A 21,533-nucleotide genomic window follows, 5' to 3' on the forward strand; every position below is an offset into this window, starting at 1 on the left:
TATATATATTATATAATATATAATTATATTTTATAATATAATACAATACATATTATATAATATATTATTATATTATATATGTTATTTTAAAATAATTGAAGTATAAAGATCGGATATCTGATTTTTTGAGACAAATATATTTCGACAATGAAAGCCTGTGAGTCATTTTAAACTCACGGGCTGCACAATTTTATCAAAATCACATATCTGGTGCACCCGATATCCAACGTTTTGGCAAAAAATTGCTAAAAATAGATTGAAAGGTAAGAATTTTATCGTTTTCAATCATTTTCATTCATTTTTGTATTTTTTGTTAACGTTTATTTAATTTTTCATTGAAAATATGGTTTTTTTAAATCAAATACCTAATTGTTTAAATTTGTTAACTAAATTTAATTGTTTACATTCAATTAGGTTAAAAATAGGGGGATAACAATGAAAACACTGACCAACCACAACTACAACAACCAAACCCTCATTTGCCAAAACCCCCCTCAATTCAGGATTTGATTGCACAAAATTTGAATGAATTGAGGGGGACCACAGAAGTATATTGTAGGATCCCTTATCTAAACCCAATGTTTGATCATCTCATGTCGATCATAAAGAGTATGGAAACCATGACTGAGGAGCACAATGCCGCCCTTTTGTGGTGAGATTCTATGAGGGAAAAATATGCAATTGGCTTGTTGTATAAGGATATCAAGGATCTCGAGATATACAAAGCCGATATCGCCTCATTGTTTGTCAAACCCCACACTGGTCAACCCGTAGATCCCAAAAAAAGAAAACTTTCTATTAAATGGTGCACAAATGATGGGATTGTGAAAAACTTTTAGAATCATTGGTGGATGGTTTTCGACAAACCACCCAACAACAATCTTGATATCTCTTTCTATTTCATAAAAAAATTGTATGCTGAGTTTGTTTTATGCAAACATGTGAACTACTTTGACATCCAACCTTTCCAAGGTGTAGGTTTAGGTATGCCCCAAAATAGACTTGGGGTAGTCAGAGTAGTCTAGGGCCCATATGTCCCCCCTCCTTCTATTCATCCCCCACATGCAGTGCAGCATCCTGATATCATTTGTGAGGCGGCTTCATGGACCATATCGACTATTCACTCTTTGAGTAGCCTTTTGGTTTCTCAGGCTGGGTCAGTAGCTCAGCCTACTCTTGATGGTAGCGGTACATCTGGTAGCGTTGACACGTCATCCTCAGCTCCACACATATGTGTGCCCCATAGTTGTGTCATGTGTGGGCACTTATGCTTGGATCCAGTTGGACAACCCGTTGATCCTCATGTGGACAGTGCAGATTATGAGGTGCATTAGATGCTTGATGCACCATATATTATTACACAGACTTGAGGATACCCTGGGGAGTCCTCACATGCTAGAGGCAAGGAGGCACCATCATCATACATTGATGATGTAGTGGTAAGATTTGTATTTTCACAGTTCATGTTATATTTTAATAAAATATTTATAATCTAGATAATATTAAGTATTAATTTTTATTTACATCGTCTATTTAATAGTTGATGACCAAGGAAGAGTTGAGATAGATTCAGGAGGGCATCTTGTTAGCCATTTCATTTGGCCTTGATAGCTTGACAATACATATATTATTGCACCTAGTCGTTTGTATTTTATTGTACATACATGCTCATCATTTATATTGGTCTTAATTAGATTATGTAGTAACTTGCATGTATATCTTATTTTACTCTTGTAGGGCACAAGAAGCATGAGTGTAGGGCAGTGTGATTTAGGATCTGGTAGTGCAGTTGGAGACAAGGGAAAGGTAATTGAATGCAAATATGATTGAACGAATAGTTTAAATAACTTATAGTGATTATACATGTCTAGACATAGATTGATAGTTTCATATACTTGTTGTGTATATATATAGAGAATTCTTGGCTTCACATCCTTGATGACTACACCTTGTATACCTAAAGAAGAAGAAGAGATGCCTCGAGTAGATGTGTGTATTTTATTTTTTGATTGGTAGATATAATTTGTTATTATCAGTGACAATTATATGGTAACTAGTATCAATGTCATGTTTCTGAACATATGTAGGTTGTGTATGAAAATATTCAAAACATACCTCCTCTACTGAAGACATACATCAAGACTCCTACAAAGCTTAAGAGAAAACATGGAGATGAGGTAAACATGAATAGTTCAATTATAGTTTATTTTTATGTTAACTTTTCGAATGTGAATTTTATAATATAACTAATATTAGTTGTGGTTTTTTTCTTGAGCGAGATCCTTCAGAGCCGAGCAGTGCGGCGAAGAGGATCAATTTTGATGATCCATCAACAGCTTAGGATGTTATAGATAGTTTTGGGATGCTTACATGTCTAGTTGGCATGTATATTTTGTATATGGACATACATTCATGTATTTAGACATACATTTTGTTTCAGTTGGCTTTATGCCATATTTGTGTATGGACATACATTTGTAATCATGTGACATTTTTATATATACAGAAGTTGATATTCGATCATATAAATTGTTTCTCATTTGTGCGTGGTGTTATCATGGAAATCTTTAATCTTGATTCCAATAATTAACAATGGTTAATAATGGTTATTTAATGAACAATACAATTCATTTCATTTCATCGTAAGTGTTGTTTGTATAATGAACAATATAATTCATTTAATGAACAATACAATATAATTCATATAATGAACAATATAATTTATGAATGATACAATTCATTTAATCAACAATATAATACAATTCATTCAATGACCAATACAATTCATGAACAATAAAATTAATTTAATGAACAATACAATAAAATTCATTTAATGAACAATACTTGATACAATTCATTACTACCATATGCATGGTCCTATTTTTCCCCCGACCCTCAGTCGAACACTCGAGGTTTTATTAGGGCAGCAATTTTTTGGTTGGCGAAAAAATCGTCAGTCTCACTCAATCGAATGTTGCCGCATGGCCAATTTCTCGTTCAGCTCATCGCGATGACGAATCGTCAGCTTTGACATGTCCAGTTAGGCATTATTACCCTATGCATGCTCCTATTTTTCCCCCATCACTCGGTCGAATGCTCGAGGTCATACCCTACCGGTGTCGTCCCTTGAGCGCCCTAAGTGCTTAAAATTGTCAAACTTTGACGAGCCCTAACTCAAAATCCATGGCACTTGCAAATGATCCATTTGAACCTAAAAGGCCATGAGAGGGGTCCCTATAAAAGCCTATCTTAGTTTTTCAAGTTGCTCTTCGGTTTTATTAGGGCAGCAATTTTTCGGTTGGCAAAAAAATTGTCAGTCTCACTCAATCGAATGTTGTCGCGTCGCCAATTTCTCGTTCAGCTCGTTGCGATGACAAACCATCAGCTTTGACATCTCCAGTTAGGCATTATTACTCTATGCATTCTCCTATTTTACCCCCACACTCGGTCGAACGCTTGGGGTCATACCCTACCGGCGTCGTCCTTTGAGCGCCCTAAGTGCTCAAAATTGTCAAACTTTGACGGGCCCTACCCCAAAATTTGTGGCACTTGCAAACAATCCATTTGAACCTATGAGGCCATGAGAGGGGTCCCTACAAAATCCTATTTCAGTTTTTCAAGTTTCCCTACGGTTTTATTAGGGCAGCAATTTTTCGATTGGCAAAAAGATCGTCAGTCTCACTCAATCGAATGTTGTCGCGTGGCCAATTTCTCGTTCAGCTCGTTGCGATGACGAACCGTCAGCTCCAACATGTCTAGTTAGTTATTATTACTCTATGCATGCTCCTATTTCCCCCCCCCCCAACTCAATCGAATGCTCGGGGTCATACCCTACCGGCGTCATCCCTTGGGCGCCCTAAGTGCTCAAAATTGTCAAACTTTGATGGGCCTTAACTTAGAATTCATGGCACTTGCAAATGATCTGTTTGAACATACGGGGCCATGAGGGGGGTCCCTAAAAAATCCTATCTCTATTTTTCAAGTTTCCCTACGATTTTATTAGTGCGGAAATTTTTTGGTTGATAAAAAAATCATCACTCTCACTCAATCGAATGTTGTCGCATGGCCAATTTCTCGTTCTACTCATCGCGATGATGAACTGTTGGCTCTAAAATTTCTTGTTAGGCATTATTACCCTATGCATACTCCTATTTTCCCCCCGCCACTCAATCGAACACTTGGGGTCATACCCTACCGACGTCATCCCTTGAGCACCCTAAGTGCTCAAAATTATCAAACTTTGATGGGACCTAACTTGGAATCCATGGTACCTAAGAATAATCTATTTGAACCTACGGGACCACGAGAGGGGTCCCTACAAAAGCCTATCTTGGTTTTTCAAGTTTCTTTATGGTTTTATTAGGGTAGCAATTTTTCGGTTGGCAAAAAAATCGTCAGTCTCACTCAATCGAATGTTGTCGCGTGGCCAATTTCTCGTTCAGCTCATTGCGATGACAAACTATCAGCTCTGACATGTCTAGTTAGGAATTATAATCCTATGCATGCTCCTATTTCCCCCCCACTTAGTCGAACGCTCAAGGTCATACCCTACCTGCGTTGACCCTTCACCGCCCTAAGTGCTCAAAATTGTCAAACTTTGACGGGCCCTAACTCGAAATTAATGGCACCTCCAAATGATCTAATTGAACCAACGAGGCTACAAGAGGGGTCCCTACAAAATCCTATCTCGGTTTTTCAAGTTTCCCTACGGTTTTATTAGGGCAGAAATTTTTCGGTTGGCGAAAAAAATCATCAGTCTCACTCAATCGAATGTTGTCGCGTGGCCAATTTCTCATTCTTCTCATCATGATGATGAACCGTCAGCTCCAACATGTCTAGTTAGTCATTATTACCCTATTCATGCTCCTATTTTTCCCCCCCACTCGATCGAACGCTCGGGGTCATACCCTATCGATGTCATCCCTTGAGCTCCCTAAGTGCTCAAAATTATCAAAATTTGGTGGGCCCTAACTCGAAATCCATGGCACCTAGGAATGATCTGTTTGAGCCTACGGGGCCATGAGAGGGGTCCCTACAAAAGCCTATCTCTATTTTTCAAGTTTCTCTATGGTTTTATTTGGGCAGAAATTTTTCGATTCGTGAAAAAAATTGTTCGTCTCACTCAATCGAATGTTGTCATGTGGCCAATTTCTCAATTAGCTCATCACGATGATGAACCATCAACTCTAACATATCCAGTTCGGAATTATTATCCTATTCATGCTCCTATTTTTTCCTTCCACTTGATCGAACGCTTGGGGTCATACCCTACCTACGTCATCCCTTGAGTGCCTTAAGTGCTCAAAATTGTTAAACTTTGATGGGCCCTAACTCAGAATCCGTGGCACCTATGAACAATCTATTTGAACCTACAGGGCCATGATAGGGGTCCCTACAAAAGCCTATCTTGGTTTGAACCCGTCTTTTAAAGAATTGTTAGTCTAGACATAAAATGCATGGATGAACATAAAGGCTTCATGATAATCACTTCAACTAAAATGCATGATAATAAATGAAAAGGTTAGATTATATACCACAAAAATACATCCCTTCGAATTATATCAATAGAATCCACTATATTGACGCAAAAATTATAATGTGATACTATTGTATATCATCAAAAAAGACCTGCATGAGCATAAAGGTTTTGCGATAATTATATCATCAAAAATTGTCAAATAGTGTTCTCTAATAACAAAAATTGTAAAGCTCATCAAATGCATGATAATAAGTCATGTTGCAAAAATATGTCCCTTCCGATTATATCGAGTGTACCCTCTATGTGCATGCAAAAACCATGTTGCCAAAAAAAAACATTCATCAATAGACCTGCATTTTCAACACATCCTTAATATACACATAACAAATGTGATCATTAAGGTTTAATGATAATTGTTTGAAATGAAATGCATGATAAAAAAATAAGGCACCATTAAAGACCTACTACTCAAGTGTGCTTGAAGGGTCATCTCTTTTCTTAAGAGTATCCAGTATTGCTTCATGATTAGCAGTAGTCAGTGTCCATAGCTCTTTGGTCTTCAGTTTTGCTTGATGCTTCAACAACTTGATATTTGTAGCTATAATAAGGTGTGAATACATTATAATTGTTTTGTGTCTCTCATAGTCTTCAAATGCAGGTATGCCATTCTTTCTAATCATGTATGTTCACAACCAAGTTCCCACAACAACAACTGAACCTCTAGGATATGTGAACCCATCATCATCTATCATTGGTTGTGTTAGCTTTTGTTTTCCCTGTACACATCGTGCCAACCAATATTCTAATCTCTCTTCATTCCCTTGCGGTGCGACAACTGCAAAAATATGTCTTGGCTATACAAGATCTGATAGATAATCATACTCAAGTGAACTTTCCATGTCATTGTTTGACAAGGATATTGTTTGAGATAAAGGAGTTAGATAGTGGGGAACCCACATATCAACCCACTCACACCGAACACAACTCTAACAAAAACAATCCAACCCTCGTGTCCAAATGGTCCATGTACTTGCATCTGAGCTGAGAAATGAGTGCATCTTTGAAGAATCTTTAATTGTTTGACAATCCAATCTATCTGCCACTGTTCCCTCCTCAACCAACCAAAAGAATTTTCTCACTGCTGAATCAAAAGTACCTCCATGTGACAATGTTGAACTACACCAATCAACAATAGAATGTGCATCAGAGAAATTTGCACTTGAAATCCTCAATTGTTCCTTAACTAGAGCTCTCTTCAAACATGCACCTGCTCCATCATGCTCTCCCTTCCCATGCCCTGCCTCAAAAAAACACCAAATATGAGGTATACGCCTCTCTACATGCATTCTACTCAACCAATAAAACATATGGTCATTCTTGAATTGACCCGTATAGTTATCTGACCATATTATATGTCGGTCAATTGCAATGTCTTTCTCATGCAAGAACTCAAAAAAATTATCAAAAGAATGTTGCACATACTCAAAGGAATGTGATCTATCATCACTCATATAAAAATGATACTCCCTGATTATCTTCATGTCCTCTTCTATACTATGAGGAGCATGTCTATATGTAATGTGAAAAAGATAGCATCTGGACTCAATTGTAGTACTGAGACTGTACCTCATTATGTGGTTGCAATGTATAGTTCTCTGCAAAATCGACCACCGGTACAATAGTGCCAATTGGGAAAGAGTTCTTACACATCCTAAACTATTGATCCAACCATTGAGACCTATGGGTGTGCCTTGCATTCTTGTAGAAAATATTTTCCTTAAAATCCAAAATAAAATCAGCAATACTCACTTCTCTTGAGACTAATTTGCATCTAGAACCTTCACCTCCACTCTTCAAAGTATATTTCACTATCTTGTATCTTTTTTTCTCAACATAATTCTTTCCAAACTCGTGTTCACTGCCCTCATGAAAACATGAAATAAACTTTGACAACCCACCATATTCTGAGCACTTCTCATTCAAACAATCATTTCTATAGAAATAGCAGCCATCATCTCTAGGGCATAAAAATAGATCTTGCAAGTCTCTTGATGATCTCGAAAATAACATTGCACCACACTCCTGCAACATCTCATTAGTATGCATCGTAGAACGAATATGACATAAAAGTTCATGGTACATTGAAAACTTCATATGGTACTTGCAACAACAAGTATTGCGAATCTTAAGAGGAACACAATAAAATGGTTTCAAAGATTCAAAGGCCCTTTGTGATATTTGCAAAGTTGGATGTAATTCACAAAAAAAATTGTACAACATTGTTTGGCTTGATTCCAAGAAATGTTTGGGATGCAGTGTGCGGTCTCAGTTGCTGATTCTTAATTTCAAAACGTCCTTTACATTCGGTGACACTCTAGATTTAGAGTGCCAAAATTGTTGAATCTCCTCCTTCACATTTTCATTCAACTTTCTATCAACACGTGGAATCCTCCCACCAAATGCCCATGTATCTTGTTGAAGTGGATCGTCAAGTCTTTGTCTTTGTGCAAGTGCTCTATCCAAAGTTTTACGGTTTATGTGAAAATCAACACAAGTTTGTCTCATTTGATGAGCCTTCCTCAATTGATGGCTTACTAAGGAGGTTGTAATAACTTTTCGAGTGGCTTTCTTATCTCTTTCTTTGGTATTCTTTCCAATAGAATTGAGAGCATCAAATAGAATTTTTGCAATAATAGAATTTCTCTCCATATTCTTGTTCATATGAACCTTCAATTTGTTTAGCAACGGTCTCATCTTTATCATCTTTATCAATTGAACAAAGAGTTTCTATTGCTCGGTCAATGTCTTATTACTAAAATTTTGGTTGAAAGGTTGTGTAGCCCACAACCAAATGGTTCTTGTAGACCTCTTGCCTTCAAGATTCACAATAATGTTCTCATCGATTTCAAATGACCATTTTGGGGTCCTTGAAGGTCTTGGATTTGGAATTTGTGTTTCGTCCATGAGAGGGACTTCATTTCTAAAGTAATTAGGTGTTACATATGGTTCACTTGGTTGAGAATTCCACCTTCAATGTTAAATTTTTCCACATTTTCACCTCCTATGTCAAAATTTTCTACATGTTGAGCATTTTCATTATCACTTTCAACATTTTAAAAATTTTCAATATTTTCACTTTCAAAATCTACATTTTCATTTTCAATATCTTGTGGCACATTTTCAAATTCAATTTCCTCTTCACTTGAAGTAACATTAGCAATATTTAACATACCTTGTCTTCTCCTCCTATGACATTCTCTATACACTCCAATTTGGTCATTTGAAAGTTTTCTTTTGCGTTTAGACTTTCGACAACTACTACTCCCCATTTCCCTCCACACATATGCTCCTACATGATTGACAATGTAAGTTTTCACTTAAAGAATCTCCCAAAAGCACAAATTTGTCTCTACCTATTTGAAAACCCATGATCCTCGATAGAAAATAGAATATGCAAACTATGGGCCATTGGAATCCACAAAATGGCACACAAATTTTTATTTTTTATTTTTATTGTACAAAAATTGAATATCCGATTTTAATGTATAAATTTGTCATCCCCAAAAAATTTCGCGTTGCCACCTTTTATTTATAGAACTGCCACATTAATGGCTATGGTGGAAATCTGATATCCGATTAAATCTGATATCGAATTTTATTAGTCATATTTTGGAGAGAGGGAGAGAGAGGAGAGGAAGAGAGAGAGAGAGAGAGAGAGAGAGAGAGAGAGAGAAAGAGAGATAGAGAGAGACAGAGGAGGAGGAGGAGAGAGAGAGAGAGAGAAAGAGAGGTTCATATGGTGTCCCATGAACCCTTATGACCTCTTAGGACACCATATGACCCCTAAGGACAACATATGACCCCATATGACACTATATGGTGTCATTAGGGGTCATATGGTGTGCATAGGCATCATATGGTGTCGTAAGACACCATATGACCCCTTAAGACACCAAATTGTGTCGTTATGGGTCATATGTTGTCCTAAGGGGTCATAAGACACCATATGACCCAAAGAGACCCCTTAAGACACCATATGACCCCTAAAAACATGATTTGGTGTCTTAAGGGCTCCTATGGTGTCGTTAGGGGTCATATGGTGTCTGTAGGGGTCATATGGTGTCTTGGGACACCATATGACCCCTAATGACACCATATTGGGTTCCTTTGGGTCATATTGTGTCCTAAGGGGTCGTAAGAGTGTGGACACCATATGACCCCTAACGACACCATAGGACCCCTTAAGACACCAAATCGTGTTGTTAGGGGTCATATGGTGTCCTACGGGGTTATATGGTGTCCCATGAACCCTTATGAACTCTTAGGACACCATATGACCCCTAATGACACCATATTGGGTTGCTTTGGGTCATATTGTGTCATAAGGGGTCATATTGTCTCCTACGACCCCTTAGGAGACCATATGACCCCTAATGACATGATTTGGTGTCTTAAGGGCTCCTATGGTGTCGTTAGGGGTCATATGGTGTCCATAAGGGTCATATGGTGTCTTGGGACACCATATGACCCCTAATGACACCATATTGGGTTCCTTTGGGTCATATTGTGTCCTAAACGGTCATATTGTGTTCTACAACCCCTTAGGACACCATATGACCCCTAACGACTTGATTTGGTGTCTTAAGGGTCCTATGGTGTTGTTAGGGGTCATATGGTGTCCATAGGGGTCATATGGTGTCTTGGGACACCGTAGGACCCCTTAAGACACCAAATTGTGTCGTTAGGGGTCATATGGTGTCCTAAGGGGTTATATAGTGTCCCATGAACCCTTATGACCTCTCAAGACACCATATGACCCCTAATGACACTATATTAGGTCGCTTTTGGTCATATTGTGTCCTACGACCCATTAGGAAACCATATGACCCCTAACGACATGATTTGGTGTCTTAAGGGATCCTATAGTGTCGTTAGGGGCCATATGGTGTACATAGGGGTCATATGGTGTCTTGGGACACCATATGACCCCTAATGACACCATATTGGGTCGCTTTGGGTCATATTGTGTCATAAGGGGTCATATTGTGTCTGACGATCCCTTAGGACACAATATGACCCAAAGCGACCCAATATGGTGTCATTAGGGGTCATATAGTGTCCCAAGACACCATATGACCCCTATGGACACCATATGACCCCTTAAGACACCAAATCATGTTGTTAGGGGTCATATGGTGCCCTAAGGGGTTGTAGGACACAATATGACCCCTTAGGACACAATATGACCCAAAGCAACCCAATATGGTGTTATTAGGAGTCATATGGTATTCGAAGAGGTCATAAGGGTTCATGGGACACCATATGACCCCTGAGAATAGCATATTGCCCCTAACAAAATAATTTGGTGTCTTAAGGGGTCCTATGGTGTCTATAGGGGTCATATGGTGTCGTGGGACACCATATGACCCGTTATGACACAATATTGGGTCGCTTTGGATCATATTGTGTCCTAAGGCATCATATTGTGTCCTACAATCCCTTAGGACACCATATGACCCCTTATGACACCATATGGTGTCATAAGGGGTCCTATGGTATCCAAAGGGGTCATATGGTGTCCTATGACCCCTTAAGACACCATATGACCCCTTAAGATGCCATATTTGGTCGTTAAGGGTCATAATATGTCCTAGTGGGTCATATTGTGTCATACGACCCCTTTAAGACATTATATAACCCCTTAGGACACCATATGACCCCTAATGACACCATATGGTGTCATAAGGGGTCGTATGTTGTCCTTAGGGGTCATATGTGTTGGCATTACAATAACTTTGTTGGTATGAGGACATTGACAAGGTTGTTGGAGATTGATGATATAATTAATAAAGGATGATTACTGCCTTAATAATATTATTTTGTCATTGATGTCAAGCAATTGATTTTCTAATTCAGTATGATGTCACCATATCTTAAAGAGTATGTTTTGATGAGTATAAAGATGTCGGTAAGTGACATAGAAAGAATGTGAAAATGAAGGGGAGTAATAAGTTATTCAATGGGCAACTATTACCGAGTTAGACAGTGATGAGATTATGTTATTTTGACTATTTTCATACCTATTTATGTGTATTCAAAGACTGAATAAGAAGGAGAAAAGATTCCATGCAATAGAATGAGTAAAGGTTTGATACTATTCTATTTACCAAGCAAGGAGCCATTCGGTAAATTCCAAGATTATTGATGTCAGTTAAAGAAGAAAGAAGTCATTGAGTGTCATTAGCAAGCAAAGCTACTGAGACAGTAATCGAGACGAATACAAAATGTCTACTGCGTAAAGTTCAAAATTAATCGAGCGTTAACCGAGCAGTAATAGAATGCATTGGATAAATAAATACATTATTAAATGAAGGATGCCAATGAGATGGAGATTTATAGAATATTGGAATATCATGCAAGAAGTTTATTAAGGATCAATGGCAATGAAAATTCAAGAGTTAGATCTACAACACAGATTGAATGGTCATAATCGAGCACAAGTACCAAGGAAGGAATACAAGTTTCAAGGCAAGATAAAACATTTTTCAGTTCAAAGGATTCAATGAACCTAGTCAAGTTTGAAGATTTGATGGCTAAGATTAATCATGGGAAATGTGATTAAGGAGATTAAACAGTTAGGAAACACTTATAAATAAGGAAAAGTTGATAAACAATGTATGCGGGCAAATAGAAGAACAATGATCCTGCTGAAGTGATTATAGAGTACAAAAGATTGAAGATTTGATTGAAGAACAGAGTGAGAAACCCATCAAGGAGGAAGATAAGTCTTATGACAAGATGATTTTGAGCACATAGAGTCTGCAATAAAATTTCAGATGTGAAGTCGCAAATATATTTTATTACTGTTATTTATTTTTGTAAGTGATAGGAAATCTCTTAACTGAGTGGACCTAACAGTCTTATTTGTAAATCCTCTAGCAAGGTAACATTCTAATTAAGTATTTGAAAACCTTTGACAAGGTCACTTCTAACAAAGTGCAAGATTCTGATAGATCTGAGGGAAATCCCTTGACCAGGTCACATCTAGCAATGTGTTTATGTAATCTTTAATAGGATTGGCTTTTAACCGAGCATACTCTAGAAGAGTATATTTTCTTTGTGGGTCCGAAATTCCACAGTGCTTTTTCCCTATTTGGGTTTCTACATTAAATCTGGTGTTAAATGTGTTTTGATGTTTCAAGTTTATCAGTTTATGAGTTTGAATGATTTTCAGTCATAGTTGCATATCAAGTAAGTTCTACCGAGGTTGAATCTGAGCAAGAGGATGAATTGTGAGTTTATCTTATTCACCCCCCCTTCTCATTAAACTAACAATTGGTATCAGAATTAGAAATCCAGAAGAAAATTTTAAAGGAACTTGAGGCAAGATCCGAAGATGTATAAAAGGGATGCACCAAAGTTGAACAAGTCAAGTTTCTCCACATGGCAGAAAAGGATGAAGCTACACTTATGAGGAATTGGAGAATATGCAACATATTATCTGGAGAATGTTTACATAGCACCTAGCACCTACCCTATGACAATGGAAGAAATAAAGGCAAAGCAAGAACATATTCAAGCAATGATTGAAATAACATTAGCATTGACTGACTCAGAGTTTAATGATCTAGAAGGTTGTAATGATGCCAAAGCTATGTGGGATAAGCTTACATATGTGTATGGTAGTGATGAACATGTTCAAGGAGAAAAAGTAGATAGTATAAGAGGTCAACTTGAATCCATGAGAATGAATGAAGGTGAGAACATAATCCAATACAATACAAGGTTAAAGGAAACTATCAATCAAATCAAAGGAGCAGGAGGAACTACTAAAGAAAAAGATGTCACAAGTAAGTTTCTGAGAACACTTCTACCTTCTTATGCCATTTGAGTCTCTGGAGATAATGAATTAAGGTCTATACCAAACATGTAAGTCTCTTTGGATACTACTATCGGTAAGCTACATGCTTTTGAGTTAAGTAATTTTGATAATAGTGGGTCTTCAGTAAACAAAGTTGAATCTGCATTTAGTTCTTTTCATCTTGGTAATCTAATGATTACAATGATAGAATGTATAAGTATGCTGAAGGAAATCATAGTGGAGCAAGTCAGAGATTTTGCAAAAACATGGAAGAACTACACAAACTATATGAGGAAATCAAAAAGAAAGAAGAGTTTGAAGCATTATTGGCCAAAAGCTTACCGAGAGGAAAAGGTAAGTATAAAGGAAAGTTACCTTTAAAATGTTTTAACTGTGATAAAATTGGACATATGGCTTCTAACTATCCTGACAAAGAATCTAGTGAAAAGAGAGAATACCGAGATGACAGACAAAAAGACAACCAATACAGAGGGCACCGAGACTTCAGAAGGAGAGATAGAAAGACATGCCTAGTAGCTGATGAGGAATCCAATGATGATAAATCGGATGGCACTAAGACAGAGGAAGTTGTATATGTAGCTATCAAAGATGGATCAGATGAAGAAAGGTATGAAGAAAAAGCCTTAATATCACACATAAATAATAATGATTCTTAGATCATAGATAGTGGATGCTCACATCACATGACAGGTGATAAACACAAGTTTGTTAAATTAGAAGATTATGATGGAGGTAATGATGCGCCATGTCCTATGAAAGGTAAAGGTCCTATCACACTTCTTGACAATGCTAGATGTGATGATGTATATTGGGTTGAAGGTTTGAAATACAATTTGTTGAGTGTAGCATAGCTAAACAATACAGGATACTGAATAGAATTTTAGAAAGGAATTGTCAAAGTTCATGACAAACATGGAAAGTTGGCTTCTATCGGGATTCAAACAATAGGTAATATATTTCATCTTGACTCAACTCGGAATGATTGTCTATATGCAAAAATAAAAGATACCTGGTTATGACATAAAAGTTTTTGTCATGTAAATTTTGATAACCTGATCAAAATAAGTAAGAAGCACCGAGTAAGAGGTCTACCGAGCTTGGAAAAACCTATGAATGCAATATGCCGAGGATGCCAGATGGGTAAGATGACAAAATCAAGCTTTACAAGTAAGTCTTACACTTCTAAAGGAATTTTAGATCTTGTGCACACTGATCTTTTTGGTCCTATGAAAGTTCAAAGCTGTTATGGTGATAAATACTTCATATTATCTATGGATGATTACTCAAGGATGATGTCAGTTATGTTTTTAAAAGAGAAATCAAAAGCCTTTCAAATGTTCAAATGGTATAAGGCAAGAGTTGAAAATGAAACAAGAGGAAAGTTGAAATGTCTAAGATCTGATAGAGGAGGAGAGTTCATTTAAGATGAATTTAACTTATTTTGTAATGATCATGGTATAAAGAGACAATTATCTGCACCGAGAACACCATAGCAAAATGGGATAGTTGAAAGAAAAAACTGATCAATTGTAGATTGTGCTAGAACCTTGATTATAGAAAAGAAAGTACCTCAAATATTTTGGAGAGAAGCAATAAGCACTACAGTTTACACCCTGAACCGAGTACAACTGAAGAAAGGAACTATGAAGACACCGTATGAAAGTTGGTTGAAGAGAAACCAAATGTAAGTTATTTTAAAATATTTGGAAGTAGATGTTATGTTCACAAAGATGATAGAAATGGAAAATTTGATCAAAAAAGTAAGGAAGGAACATTTCTTGGTTATTCTTCTAGAAGTAAAGCATTTAAATGTCTGATCAAATCATCAAACAAAATAGTGGAAAGTACAAATGTGAAAATTGATGAATTTGTAGAAAGGAATGATGAAGGAAATTCCAAAGAATCAGAAGATTATGAAGAGTTTGTATATGTACAACCGAGAAGTCATACCGAGAAAGCCGATGAAGAAGATACTCAGTTACCGAGTGATGAAGAAGATCATATAGAGCTTACCGAGCCTATATTAGCAAAATATGTCAGAAGAAATCATGCATCAAGTCAGATTATAGGAGATAAGGATGCTCCAGTAATGACAAGAAATAAACTGAGACAGAACACATGTCTGATATCTGAGTTTGAACCGAGGATAGTAAAAGAGGCATTAAGCAATAAAGATTGGGTGAATGCTATGACAGAAGAGATTTAACAAATCAAGAAAAATGAAACATGGACACTGGTCCCAAGACCAAAAGAGAAAAATGTAATTGGTACAAAGTGGATTTTCATAAATAAGCTAAATGAAAAAGGTGAGGTCATTTGGAATAAAGCAAGGCTAGTTTGCAAAGGTTATGCTCAAGAAGAAGGAATAGACTATGGTGAGACTTTTGCACCTATGGCAAGACTTGAGGGAGTAAGAACATTGTTGGCATATGCTGCTTACAAAAATTTCAAGGCATATCAAATGGATGTTAAATCTGAATTTTTGAATGGTATACTAGAAGAAGAAGTCTATATTGAACAGCCTGAAGGATTTATTGAAGAAAAGAATAAAGATCAGGTATGTTAGTTGAACAAAGCTTTATATGGCCTAAAGCAAGCACCTAGAGCATGGTATGAAAGGTTGCACTCTTACTTAATAAAGATTGGATTTATAAGGACTAGTGAAAACAACAACATGTATATGAAGAATGATAATGAGAATGGAATACTGATTTTAGCCATATTTGTTGATGATATTATTTTTTGTGGAAATGATTCTTTATGCAAGAACTTTGGAAATGAAATGTGCAAAGAATTTGAGATGTCATTAATTAGTGAAATAAAGTATTTTATAGGTTTAAAAATTTACTACAAATGAAAAATGAGATTTTCATTACTCAATCCAAGTATATAAAGCAAATCTTGAAGAAATTTGGAATGGAGGATTCTAAACCTGTAAGTACTCCTATGAATACTAATTGTAAACTATCAAAGAATGATGAATCTGCATCTGTTGATGAGACACTTTACCAATCTATTATTGGAAAGTTGCAATATTCACAGTAGGCCTGATATAGCACATGTAGTAGGTATAGCTGCAATATTTTCTGCAGATCTCAAAGAAAGCCATATGACAGCAATCAAGAGAATTTTTAGATACTTGAGAGGCACTGAAGATTATGGTTTACTATTTAGAAAGAGGAATAATTTTGACTTAAAAGTCTATACTGATGCTGATTGGGCAGGAAATATTGATGATAGGAAAAGCACAAGCGGTGGAGATTTCTTTTTGGCAAAAAGATTAGTGAGTTGACTTAGCAAGAAACAAGAATGCATTTCACAGTCAATAGCTAAAGCTGAATATGTAGCTGCAACATTGAATTGTACCAATATAGCATGGATCAAACAACTATTGGAAGGTATGAATGAGATAGTCACCGAACCAGTAACTATATTTTGTAATAATACAAGTGCTATTAACATTTTAAAGAATCCGGTAATGCACTCTAAGACAAAGCATATTTCTATAAAGTATCATTATCTAAGAGAAGAAGTTCAAGAAAAGAAAGTTGTGCTGGAATATGTTAGCACAAAGGAACAAATAGCAGACATCTTCACAAGCCACTACCAAGGAACACTTTTGAGTATCTCAGAAGCAAGTTAGGGGTCCTACCCCTATCTAGTACTCACTGATAGAGTTTGGTGAAAGCATCAATTCTATGACTCTACAAAACAACTATTTATGAGTTGATGTGGATTTACACACTTTACAAGGTTGCCTAAAGTTGTGTAGGGAATAGTGAATGAAGACAAGATGGTCTGACCGAGACTGAGATGATACATTTGTATATGTTTTAACAAACAAGGAAATTACTTCATAGGGGAAGTAATTATGGATCATTTTTACTTTTGCCATTGTTGTCAAAGGGGGAGAAAACTAATGATAGGGGGAGAAGATTACAGGAGAAGTTTACAGCTCAAGGATAATAGGAGAAGATTAACAGCATTTTGAATCAATAAATCTGAAGTTGATATATATTGCCATCAATACCAAAGGGGGAGATTGTTGGCATTACAATAAGTTTGTTGGTATTAGGATATTGAGAAGGTTGTTGTAGATTTATGATATAATTAATAAAGGATGATTAATGTCTTAATAATATTATTTTGTCATTGATGTCAAGAAATTGATTTTCTGATTCAGTATGATGTTGCCATATCTTAAAGAGTATGTTTTGATGAGTATAAAGATGTCGGTAAGTGACACAGAAAGAATGTGAAAATGAAGGGGAGTAATAAATTATCCAATGGGAAACTATTACCAAGTTAGACAGTGATGAGATTATGTTATTTTGATTGTTTTGATACCTATATATGTGTATTTGAAGACTGAATAAGAAGGAGAAAAGATTTCATGCAATAGAATGAGTAAAGGTTTGATACTATTCTATTTTACCGAGCAAGGAGCCAGTCGGTAAATTCCAAGGTTATCGATGTCGGTTAAAGAAGAAAGAAGTCACTAAGTGTCATCAGCAAGCAAAGATACCAAGATAGTAACCGAGATGAATACAGAATGTCTACCAAGTAAAGTTCAGAATTAACCAAGCGTCAACCGAGTAGTAACAAAATGCATTGGATGAATAAATACATTATTAAATGAAGGATGCCATTGAGATGGAGATTTATAGAAGATTGGAATGTCGTGCAAGAAGTTTGTTAAGGATCAACGGCAATGAAAATTCAAGAGTTACATCTATAGCACAGGTTGAATAGTCATAACCGAGCACAAGTACCAAGGAAGGAATACAAGTTTCAAGGCAAGATAAAACATTTTTCAGTTCGAAGGATTCAATGAACCTAGTCAATTTTGAAGATCTGATAGCTAAGATTAATCATGGGAAATGTGATCAAGGAGATTAAGCAGTTACGAATTGCTTATAAATAAGGAAAAGTTGATAAATAATGTATGCAGGCAAATAGAAGAATAGTGATGCTGTTGAAGTGATTACAGAGTATAGAAGATTGAAGATCTAATTGAACAATAGAGTGAGAAGCCCAACAAGGAGGAAGATAAGTCTTATGACAAGATGATTTTGAGCACATAGAGTCTGCGATAACATTTCAGATGTGAAGTTGCAGATATATTTTCTTACTATTATTTATTTTTGTAAGTGATAGGAAATCTCCTAACCGAGTGGACCTAATAGTCTTATTTGTAAATCCTCTAGCAAGGTAACATTCTAATTGAGTGTTTGAAAACCTTTGACAAGGTCACTTCTAACAAAGTGCAAGATTTTGATAGATCTGAGGGAAATCCCTTAACTGGGTCACATCTAGCAATGTGTTTATGTAATCTTTAACAAGATTGGCTTTTAATCGAGCATACTCTAGAAGAGTATATTTTCTTTGTGGGTCTGAAATCCCACAGTGGTTTTTCCCTATTTGGGTTTCCATGTTAAATCTGGTGTTAAATGTGTTTTGATGTTTCAAGTTTATCAGTTTATAAGTTTTAATGATTTTCAGTCATAGTTGCATATCAAGTAAGTTCTACCAAGGTTGAATTTGAGCAAGAGGATGAATTGTAAGTTTATCTGATTCACCCCCCCATCTCATTAAACTAACAATATGGTGTCCCATGAACCCTTATGACCCCTTAGGACACCATACGACCCATTATGACACCATATTGGGTCACTTTGGGTCCTATGGTGTCTTAATCTCTCTTTCTCCCCCTCTCCCCTAATCTCTCTCTCGCTCTCTCCCCTAATCTCTCTCTCTCTCTCTCTCCTTCTCTCTCTCCCCTAATCTCTATCTATCCCTCTCCCCTAATCTCTCCATCTATCTCTCTCTTCCCTAATCTCTCTATATCTATCTCTCTCCCTTTGCTATCCCCATCTCTCTCTTTCTCTGTCTGTCTCTCTCTCCCCTAATCTCTCTCTCTCTCTCTCTCTCTCTCTCTCTCTCTCTCTCTCTCTCTATCTATCTATCTATCTATCTATCTATCTATCTCCCTTCCCTCCCCTCCCTCCCTCTCTCTCTCTCTCTCTCTCTCTCTCTCTCTCTCCCCATCTCTCCCTTCCCCCTACCCATCTCTCCCTTACCCCACCTCTCTCTCTCTCTCTCTCTCTCTCTCTCTCTCTCTCTCTCTCTCTCTCTCCCTAAGCTCTCTCTATCCCTCCCTCTCTCTCCTATTATTATTTGATTGTGATTAGGGTGGTCAGACATATGTCTCCTTATTTTTTTCCTAAAATTTTAGTACCACTGCATTGAAATTTGAAATTTTCATCAAATAGGATTTTTTTTTTCCAAAAAAAAACTAGTAGCTTAGAAACTAAATTCAATTTTATATATATTCTCTTCTTTCATATTTTAAAAATAATGTTCACAACTTATTCAAATTTTCATGTCAAGTTGCATAACTCTAATTTTTTGAAATTTCATTGCCTCTTAAGGGCCTATTTTGACACACCATGATCCTGCACATACCCAAGTATTACCTTTATTCTTTGTCCCTAATGCAATCCCAGTTCCGAAGTTACTCAAGATCTCACATTTTCCATTCTTGAATTCTACGTTATATCCCTTATCAACCATCTGACTAACACTTAAAAGATTATGCATTAAACCTTCAACATACAACACATTGTTAATATTAAGATTACCATCAAGATAAATAGAATCTCTACCATAGATTACACAAGCTTTGTTATCAGCAAATCTTACTATACCACCATCATACCTTTCCAAGTTTACAAATTTACTTTTATCACCTATCATATGATGAGAGAAACCATTGTCAATTACCCATTCATCTTTCTCATCAACTTTAGCAACTAAATCTTTCTCCTCATAAGTGCAACTTGTAGGATTTGTAGTTACAGGATCATCTTCCTTGATAGGAATGAACACAAATCTATCTCCTAAATTACCCTTATGCTAACCGGTGCTTGGAAGGAATTCCATTACCTGGTATTTGATTAGTTCTAGGAGTGCTCTCTGGATAACCCTTCTCTCTAGATAGACTGTAGGAGAGTTTACCTAACCCTAACCCCCTGATGGCCTATTTAACAAGTTGAGGATTTGCTCCTTTCTCGAAAGCAACATAGAGTTTAGCCTATGCTTGGAAGGTTCTTTCTCACTTTGGTGCTTGGAAGGTGCCCTCCCAGAAGTATCTTGATTCTATACATAACATGCCCACCATATTCGAGTACTCTCCATGCCCACCCCAGATGAATCAGCTTGCCACCCCCCACTCTAATTGTAACGGATCCTACCCCAGGGTTGGTACTAGAGTTGCCAAACATAGATTATCTACATAACATGGGTGGGCCCCTACTATTGTATGGGAGGGACCCCCCCTTCTATATTAATTATAGGGCAAAGAAACCTGATCTCCATTGATTTCCTATTTCCTTATCCCTGGGTCATATGATGGGCAAACTGACCCAAATGCCTAACTCATCATCTATCATATCTTCATCTATAGCATAATAACACTTCTTCTAATATTTAGGATTATATGGCTTAAATGGTTTCTTAGAATTTCTCTCTTTCTAAACGCCTAGAGGCAAAATGTCTTATCTTATTACATGAAAAAAATTTAAGAGGTAAATTCCCTTCATACTTATCAGCACCTTTAGGCAATCTTCTGACAATAAGTGCTTCAAGCTCCTCAAGATCTCTTTCTTCATCTTCCATCTCTTTCATCTCTTTCTCACATATAGATACTCTTGTATAACTTTCTCCCAGATCATATCTTTGCTTCCCTAAAATAGTAGCTTTGAATGCAAATTCAGCCTTAGGAAGAGAGACTCCAAACTCACTCAAGTCAAAAGTAGCAACCTTACCAATCAGCATGTCTCTTGTCACATTTGTATTAATCTGGATCTCATCAATAGTAGCAGCTTTATGTTTGTAAGTAGAAGGCAAGGATCTCAACACTTTAGGAACAATCTCTGATTATTTTAGTACTCCATTGGTGCATCTGATTCCACGCACAAGCTCATTCACTTTCTGCAGAAAAGAGGTAATGTTCTCATCTTTACTCATCTCTAGGTTCTCATATTTAACCTTCAAGCTTTGCAACTTAGTAATATTCATGTGGCTATCACCTTCATGCAAGGTCTCCACTTTTATCCAAATCTCATGAGCAGTCTATAAGTTCATCACATTAGTCATTTTCAAATCTGACAA

At 36.6% G+C, this 21,533-nt stretch overlaps 1 long non-coding RNA gene across 1 annotated transcript; it reads left to right on the forward strand.

Annotated features, from left to right (window-relative positions):
* Positions 1–1,879: 1,879 nt before the first annotated feature.
* LOC131075886 (uncharacterized) lies at positions 1,880–2,474 on the forward strand. The gene is made up of 3 exons (XR_009371886.1): positions 1,880–1,989; positions 2,088–2,177; positions 2,289–2,474. It is a non-coding gene; the product is annotated as an uncharacterized LOC131075886 (long non-coding RNA).
* Positions 2,475–21,533: the final 19,059 nt, after the last annotated feature.

This window comes from Cryptomeria japonica, chromosome 3 (genome assembly GCF_030272615.1).
Source record: "Cryptomeria japonica chromosome 3, Sugi_1.0, whole genome shotgun sequence".
Taxonomy (NCBI): domain Eukaryota; kingdom Viridiplantae; phylum Streptophyta; class Pinopsida; order Cupressales; family Cupressaceae; genus Cryptomeria; species Cryptomeria japonica.